This window comes from Ambystoma mexicanum, chromosome 6q, assembly GCF_040938575.1.
Source record: "Ambystoma mexicanum isolate Mex_15411 chromosome 6q, UKY_AmexF1_1, whole genome shotgun sequence".
NCBI lineage: Eukaryota > Metazoa > Chordata > Amphibia > Caudata > Ambystomatidae > Ambystoma > Ambystoma mexicanum.
Window position 1 is genome coordinate 747,206,015 of NC_090937.1, and position 8,431 is coordinate 747,214,445.

An 8,431-nucleotide genomic window follows, 5' to 3' on the forward strand; every position below is an offset into this window, starting at 1 on the left:
GGCTGTTCTCCAGCATGGGGTCTGGCATGGATTCACATGCTCATGAACATTCCCTGTCAGGCTGGGAATCCTCGGTAAAGAAAAAAATCGGTAGCAGTTTTGTTTCTGATCTGTCTTTCTTAGTAGTAACCAATCACTGGTCTCTGGGTCATACTGCCCCAGCCATAGACTGCCCTCTCCTAAGACCCGCCTCTGGCAGCCATCAGATTTTGACCGCACGCTCAAGTGTTGGGAGTCCTCGTGTTTAGCTCTCAAGCTTTTTAGCTGTGTTTTCGTGCTTTTTCAAAGTTTTCCTGTCAAACAGAGCCTCAAGCTCCACCGTGTGTACATCCGATCAACGGGGACCAGTTTTTGATTTTCTACGCGCCTCAAGGGTGAAGTTTTCATCGAGTTGCGCTTCTTGGAGGAGTCCAGAAGTTTCATGGCCCATGAGAAAGGAAGCTCGACGCACAGAAAGCTGTTCAGGGTTTACCCTGGATGTCAGCTGTATAATGTGTTTATGGAGGACAAGCACTCAAAATGTCTCTACTGCCTTCATGAGGACAAAACGCACGTGGAGAAGGACTGCGTTTTGTGGGAACATGTCGGAACAGGCCATCGACCGACACCTTCGTCTCTCCAACTGGCTGGAAGGAAAGAGCCCATCAGTTGAGAAGTCTGAGCGGTCTTCTAAGTCCTGTGAGGGTGCCCCGGCAACAGGGGCCCAACAGGAGGCAAAGCCCGAACTCCCCCCCCCCCCCCCCCCCCCTATGATCGCCAGGGCATCTGAGCTTTTTCAGCTCTGCCCCGAAGAGAGGGAAGGTTTCCTTTACCAACAGCGCAAGGCCAAGAGGAAGACCGTCCTTGCCGTGCCTCTGCTGGATGATATCTGGGACGAGGGTCTCACCCTTCTCAAGAACCAGTCTATGACGCCTGCCAAGAGGGATCGGTACGAGAAGTACCACTGGGTCCCCGATGCGGCACCTTTGTGCTTTAGTGCGCAACCGACCCCTGACTTGGTCTTCTCAGCAGCGGCCAAGAAGAAAGCGGGGGGGGGTGGCCCCATCGGCCTCAACGTCAACTTCCCTGCTGGACGACGAAGGAAAGAAGCTGGATGCAATGGGACGACGGGTTATCTCGTCGGCGGCAACTATTAAGGTGGCCAACGCCCTTGCGATTGTGGCCCGCTACGGTGGGGGGTTGTGCTTCAAGATCCCCCCCCCTCTCCCTGTTGGACTGCCTACCAGATGACAAGAGGGCTGAGGCCCTGGGGATCTTGCAGGAAGGTGATGTGGCGTCAGACCACCCCATAACAGTGGCAACGTCCATTGCTGACATTGGTTTCCACCAGTTAAGCAACAGTTTGCCTCCAACGATGAGGGTGGCTCAAGGCGACGTATTTCCGCCAGGATGTACAAGCCAAGGTTTTGGACATGCCGGTTGACGGGAACAACCTGTTTGGGGAAACAGTGGATGAGTCCCTCCAAGCCATTGAGGCGGACACAACAGCTAAGGCCCTAGGAGTTCTCCAGCAACGAAGGCCGTCCTTTCGGAGCTCCAGAGGCAAGCAGGGTGCCTCCAGGGGATTTGGCGGTGGCGCCTCTACGTGCTGCCAAGCGGCCCGCTCCTCGTCGCAGGAAGCCAATAGAGGACGAGGCAAGTCTGGTGGATCCCGTCGTCGCCACGGAGGGCAAGGCGTCCTCCAAGCAAGATTGAACCGACCGTGGCGTCGGTTCCCCACCGAAGCACCCCAGTGGGAGGACGGCTGCCGAAGCATCAGCGTGTGGGAGTCCATCTCCACCGACCGTTGGGTGCTGGATGCCCTGGCCCTTGGGCACACCCTTGAATTTCTAAAAAAAAAGTGCCCCTGCATTCCTCCCATGGCAGGAAAGAAAACCACATCCCTTAACTACTGTTGGAGGTAAGGGTGATACTCAAAGGTGCCATCGAGCTCGTCCAAAAGATGCTCCGGAGTATACTCGAGGTTCTTCCTCGTGAAAAAGAAAGGAGGGTGGCGACCCATCCTAGACCTGCGACGACTGAACAAGTACATCAAGGCACAGAAGTTCCAGATCGTTGCCCTCAGCATGTGTTGGGACAGCTGGAGGAGGGCGATTTCCTGTTGTCGTTGGATTTGGAGGATGCATATTTTCACATTCCCATTCTAAAAGGACACCTGAAGTTACTCAGGTTCGTGGTCCAAGGGCAGCACTACCTAGACTTTCAGACCCCGGCCCACCAGACGAGTGTGACGGATGCCTCCCTGGAGGGGTGGGGAGTGCACACTGGAGATCTTCACGCGAGAGGCCTTTGGGTCGGAGGTGAAGCCGCTCCACATCAACATCCTGGAGTTCTGGGCCCTCAGGTCCTTTCTCCGGTCCCTCAAGGGCAAGGTGGTGAGGATCTTCACCGACACCACCACCATGATGTTCTCCATCTGGAAGCGGGGCGGATCCAGATCCCGGCCCTATCCAAGGAAGCCCAGGACCTGTGGCATTGGGCCATTGCTCAAGGGATGTTTATCCCTGCCAGATGAAACCGCACCAGAAACACCATCGCCGACTCACTCAGCAGAGAGATGCGCTCGTTCCACGCGTGGGAACTATGCCAGGATCAAGTAGACCGACTCGGCGATGGGGCAAACCCCAGATCGACCTGTTTGCGACAAACTTCAAGTGTCAGAGGTTCGCCAGCAGGTTTCCCCAACCGAGGAGCATGGGCGATGATTTCTCGTTCCCCTGGGACGGCCTGTTCCTATGTGTTTCCGCTGTTGCTGCTTTGACTCATCAACCAGCTCAAGAGGTCCTGGTGCAGAATGATCCTCGTCGCACTGGCGTGACTGAGACAGATCTGGTTCCCGGACCTGTCAGCGTCCCCACCAGTCAAGCCTTAGACGCAGATCTTCTCTTCAGAGAAGGAGGCACAATTCTTCATCACAACCCAGAGTCGCTGAACTTGGAGGCCTGGCTCCTGCAGCACTAGAGTTTGGAGGATATGATATCCTGGCCGACTGCAGAGGTTCTTGCGAAGGCCAGGGTGTCCTCAACTCAAGTGCTATGGACATAAGTGGAAGAGGTTCTCTATCTGGTGCTGTGCACAGAAGATTAACCCTCTGCGGATTACGGCCCCTCGGTATTGCTGTACCTTCTGTTGCTAGCCAAAGCTGGACTATCGCCTGCTTCACTCAAGATACACCTGGCAGCTATTTCCCGATACACCAGGACTACAGGGCGGTCATCCCTGTGGTCTCATCGCCTGGTTAAGGAATTTATGAAGGGACTGTTTCGATAATGCCCACTGGTGAAGGCGCCAGCCCCGGCGTGGGAGCTCAACGTGGTGCTGACCAGGCTCATGGGTCTGCCATTCGAGCCATTGCATTGGGCCCCGTTGAAGTTTCTGTCGTGGAAAACATCGTTCCTGGTGGCCATCACCTTTGCATGACGTGTGGGAGAGATCAGGCACTATCCTGCAAGCCTCCATACCTGACCTTTCACAATATGAGGGTAGTGCTGAGGACGCACCCCTCCTTCATGCCCAAGGTGCCGTTGGACTTCCATCTCAATGAGCCCTTGGTGTTACCAGTCTTTGTCCCGTTGCCTTTGTCGCCGGCCGAGAGGACTTTGCACTTGCTGGATGTAACTAGAGCGCTGAAGTTCTACGTGGACCGAACGAAGAGTTTTTGGAGGACATCACAGCTGTTTGTGAACTTTGGACCTGTGAACCAATGGAATGCGCTCTCGAAGGCTTCCATTTCCAGATGGCTCTCCGGCTGCATCGCGCACTGTCATCGGTTGGCAAACTGACCGTTGCCCGGCTGTCCGAGAGCCCATTCGACCAGAGTGGTCGCTGCTACCACGGTGTTCTTGTCTGGTGTGCCCCTGCTGGACATCTGCAGGGCTGCTACTTGGAGGTCGGCGCACACCTTCACGAGATTCTACTGCGTTGACCAGGATTCCAGGGTCGGCCAAGCAGTACTGCGCAACCTGTTTGCTTAAGGTGAGCCTGGTGAGGAGGTAAGAAATGCTTAATGTTGAGTTTTGGTGTAATGCTTAATATGGAGCCTTTGCCACCTCCTGTGGTTGTGCATGTGTACTGCTATGTATTCTTATATTCATGAGCATGTGACTCCATGCCAGACCCCATGCTGAAGAAGGAACAAGTTACTTACCTGTAACTGTTGTTCTCCAGCATGGGTCTGGCATGGATTCACATGCGAACCCTCCCTCCTACCCCTCTGCGGCTCTTCACTTGGTCATACTGCCACTTTACGTGCTACCAAATCTGAGGATGGCTGCCAGAGGCGGGGCTTATGGAGAGGGCAGTCATTGGCTGGGGGCAGTATGACCCAGAGACCAGTGATTGGTAACTACTAAGAAAGACAGATCAAACAACTGTTACTGATTTTTTCTTTTTTTTTCTTTACTGAGGATTCCCAGCCTGACGACGGGCAATATTCATGAGCATGTGAATCCATGCCAGACCCCCATGCTGGAGAAAAGTTACAGGTAAGTAACTTGTTCCTACCTGGTGGAACTGCCACCTTGGGCCATATTGCCTCAATGACGTTAGCTGTGGCTTGCCATGTCTCCTGAGCCACTACTTTTGGGGCTGAAGGGGGACAGGTGTAAGTAAACTTCCCACTCGCATCTACTTCACAACTTCCATTTATGCAGGGCCTTCTGCACACTTTATAGCCTGCCCAGTGAACAAAGCTGGATGATGCATGAGTGGAGCAGTGAAGCGAGAGGCCTGGCAAAGAGTCCAACTGCCAAGTGAATTTGTGTGATCTATAGTGAAATGATCTAGTAGGGTGGCCGGATAAGTAAGAGTGGCTGGTAAATGTGTGGTAGGTGAATGAGATTATTAGCAATTTAGTTAAGGTGGCAGGAAGTTGGCATGGGTAAGTCTGCTCAATATTGAGCAGGCAGTGTTTGTGAATTGCCATCTGCGTTGCAGTAAGTGTGATTGGAGGTTAATGTGCCCACTCGTCACTCCTACAAAGTGCCAATGCAATCAAAAAGTAAGACTGGCACAGTTAAGAGATTTGGTTGTGTGCTTTGGGAAGACTATACACAAGAATGTATTTCAGTAGTGACCCACACAGCAACACAACCATCCAAAACAAAGGAATCTCTGAGGTTATTCCATAATGACGAATTGGAAAAGCTGCACAAAACCCATCCCTGAGGAAAACAATGTGCAAAGATTGCAGATGCAGCACCCTTGTTAATGGGACTGGGTGGGGCGGCAAGACCACTGACCAATATTTATTGTGGATGCAAAAGTGGATTAAAATGACCTATCCATTCTCCAGGGCCCAATAAAATGGACCATGGGGACAGTTGGCAGTCAATAATACTCCCCTTAAATTGTTGGTGCTGCAGCAGTGGCAAACTTGACTTGCTGGTGCTTTAAAGATTGGGAGAGAGCAAAACGCAGCACTGGTGGCTTAAATGTGTTGGACACTATAGTCCCTGCTGTCTTGGCACGCTGGGTACAGTGAGTCCCAATCAAGGGACTCTAGGACCAGAGGAGTTCTAATTTTGTTTATATAGCACTTCATGCCAAAGCGCTGGTGCTCCCAGGAGGCTGGCACACAACTGTGGGGTTGTCCTTCAACAGTGTTACTGCATACACTTGTGGCTGGTAGAGGCAGGTCTCGTCACCCCAATGGTTCCGGGGATGGATGGATGGATGGATGGATGGGTGGGGCGGGGGGAGGACAGCTTGCCTTCACCACACAACTGGAGGACTTCGGAACGTATTGCTGTCCCAGTAGGTTTCAAATGAAATATGCTAGTGTTTGAGGCCAAAAAATGACCCCATAGTTAATTGGACTAAAGAGCCTTAGTGGTCCAATTCCTTCTTTTAAAGTCGCACAGTGCCTTGCGCTGGAGCAGTGTTCTTCAAACTGGGGGCCCAAACCCCTTTTCGTGGAGGACCGAGGCACCCTGACTACTTAAATTGGGATTGATGAACACAGTAGTACCAACCAGAGACAACTTCAACATAACAAAGCAAAATTAAACTAATCTATATCAGCCCCACCCTTAAACCCCCTGTGACTAGAACAAGTGTCATTCCGCCTGTCCCTTAGAGTAAAGCAGTTAGACAGGTGGCAATTCCTCTTGCAATGCAACTTGGCAAACGCCAGCATCTGACCAATCCCACTCTTGGGGGGGGGGGCGGGGGGGGCCGCAGCCAAAACCAAACCCAGACCCATCACCAGTCACCTCCAGGATTAACAAGTAAAATAGTTAGCAGTCGCCCCACTCAAACGCTTTGGCTTCCTGCTCCGTCCACTCTTTACACATAGTGCTTTCAGGATCGATGCTATCCACAAAAATGCTATATTCGTCAGTGCATTCAGGCCATTAACTTGTGAGTGTGGAGAGAGAAGTGATGTGTATTGGGACAAGTACCCAGCCATTCAACACTCCACATTGCATTCAAACTGGTTTCGGGCAGGGCTGTCTCAGTCATTGTGTCAAACAGCAGATACTAGACACCCACAACATATAATGCATACTCGTCACACACTCCATTCACCCAGGTCCCACCCATAGGCGTACCCATAACATACGGTTGTTGGGAAGGCTCCAGCCAGTCTGGTCAGCACTCCCTCCCCCCCACCCCCACACACTACCATATATGAAACTTGCACCCAATAGCCAGTCAGGGGGAGGAAGGACAGCGTCATTGCTTCCCGGGGTTCGGGAAGATCAAGGTAACGGGCGATGGAAGGCAAGAGGCCATGGGGGCCATTTTGTCTCCATCAGGGATCTACCGATTTCAATGACGGGGCCCCCTGGAATGTGGCAATGCTACCTTCACAACTCTTCAGTTCAGACCATGCACCCTGCCTATATCCACTGCTTAGTCTGGCAAGTGCTAACATTCATCCAACTTTATACAGGTAAGATCTATAGTAGCATTTATCGAGTGGGTGAATGTTGTTCACTGCAGGTTGGCTAGGGAATAGGGAAGTTGGATTCTGTCCTAGTGCTTGTTGTTTGTGTCCTATTAGACTTGGTGTCTCTTGTAGTGAGGGTTTCTTTATTTGGTTTGATATTTATTCATTGTTGCCCTAGATTTGTCGTCCTTTTCATTGTTTCCCGTTTGGTGGTTTGCTTTTTTTAGTTTGAGTCTGTGATGTTGAAGAGCCAGGTTTTTGTAATTTTCTGAATTGTAGGTGGTCTGTTTATTTCTTTCGGGATGTTCCAGGTTTTTGCAGCTAAGTGGGAGAAGGAGCCCCCAAGTTTTTTAAGGTATGGTTTTTCTTCCAGTTGGATTTCGTTGCTTGATCTGAGTCTTGTTGGCTTGTAGATTGAAAATGATCGACGATTGACTTAAAGAAATTCATGGGCAGGGAAACCGGATGGCTTAACAGGGTATCTAGTCATTGCATCAAATTGAATGCCTTTGCATAGAAAAAAATGCGCAACAAAAAAGCATTTGGTGCATTTTTTTAAAATGCAACAGGTTTTAATGGGTAAAGAGCAGCTGGGGAGACCCATTTAAAAAAAAAAAAACGCATTCAATGCTTTTTTTCGATGGTAAGGCATTCGATGCTATTTAATTCGATGTCATGACTATAAACCCTTGACAGTAATAAAGGAAGTGTTAGAGGGTCACCATCTTTATTGAGGTATATGACCCGGCCGTGATGTATGTAGAGGGTTCCAGCCTCACCGGTCTGTTTTGAGTGTTACGAAGCTGGGCATAGTGTGCCTTGTATAGCATTGTTAAAGGATTCATAATGTGAATCCCTAAATATTAGATTTTCTTTTTCCGCCCACTGAAATTGGGTGCAACCACGTATCTCCCTACCTGTTCCCTCGAAAGTGTGAGATTTAAGATCTTATGTGTATTGATTTTTAAACATGACACCTCCCCCAAAAAGCCAGCTCGGTGGCTATCGCCCATAAGGAGTCTGCAGGGTCTGAGAGCACCAACATATCCTCTAACAATGCCATTGTTTTTGTTCACGCCCCAGAAAATAAATGCGCCCTGAGCTTCCTGTATATGCTGCAAGGGTGTTCCAGACAGATCACATATAGCAAGGAAGATAACCGGCAACCTGGTTTGCTCCACTTCCCCACCCCCCCCCCCCACCCCCTCCCTCCAATCGACTTGGGCTAGAAAGCTGTCAATGGATGGGTGCAGAGGAGGGGTTTAATGAGCTTGAATCATTTGAAGATAACTTTCCCATACTTCATTGTTCGAAAGAGAAATGACCATTCAGCCCGGTGAAATGCCTTTTTGGCATCTAAAGCAAGGAGAACTGCTGGAATTCTGCGTCTCTTGACCTTTTCCATTAGACTATAAACCCTTCTTGTATTCTCAAAAGTTAGGCACTGTTTAAGAAAACCTGCCTAATCTGGTCCTATTAAGATGTGCAGTCTATCCTCCAATTGAAGCTAACATCTTGGTGTATATTTTAGTGTCTATT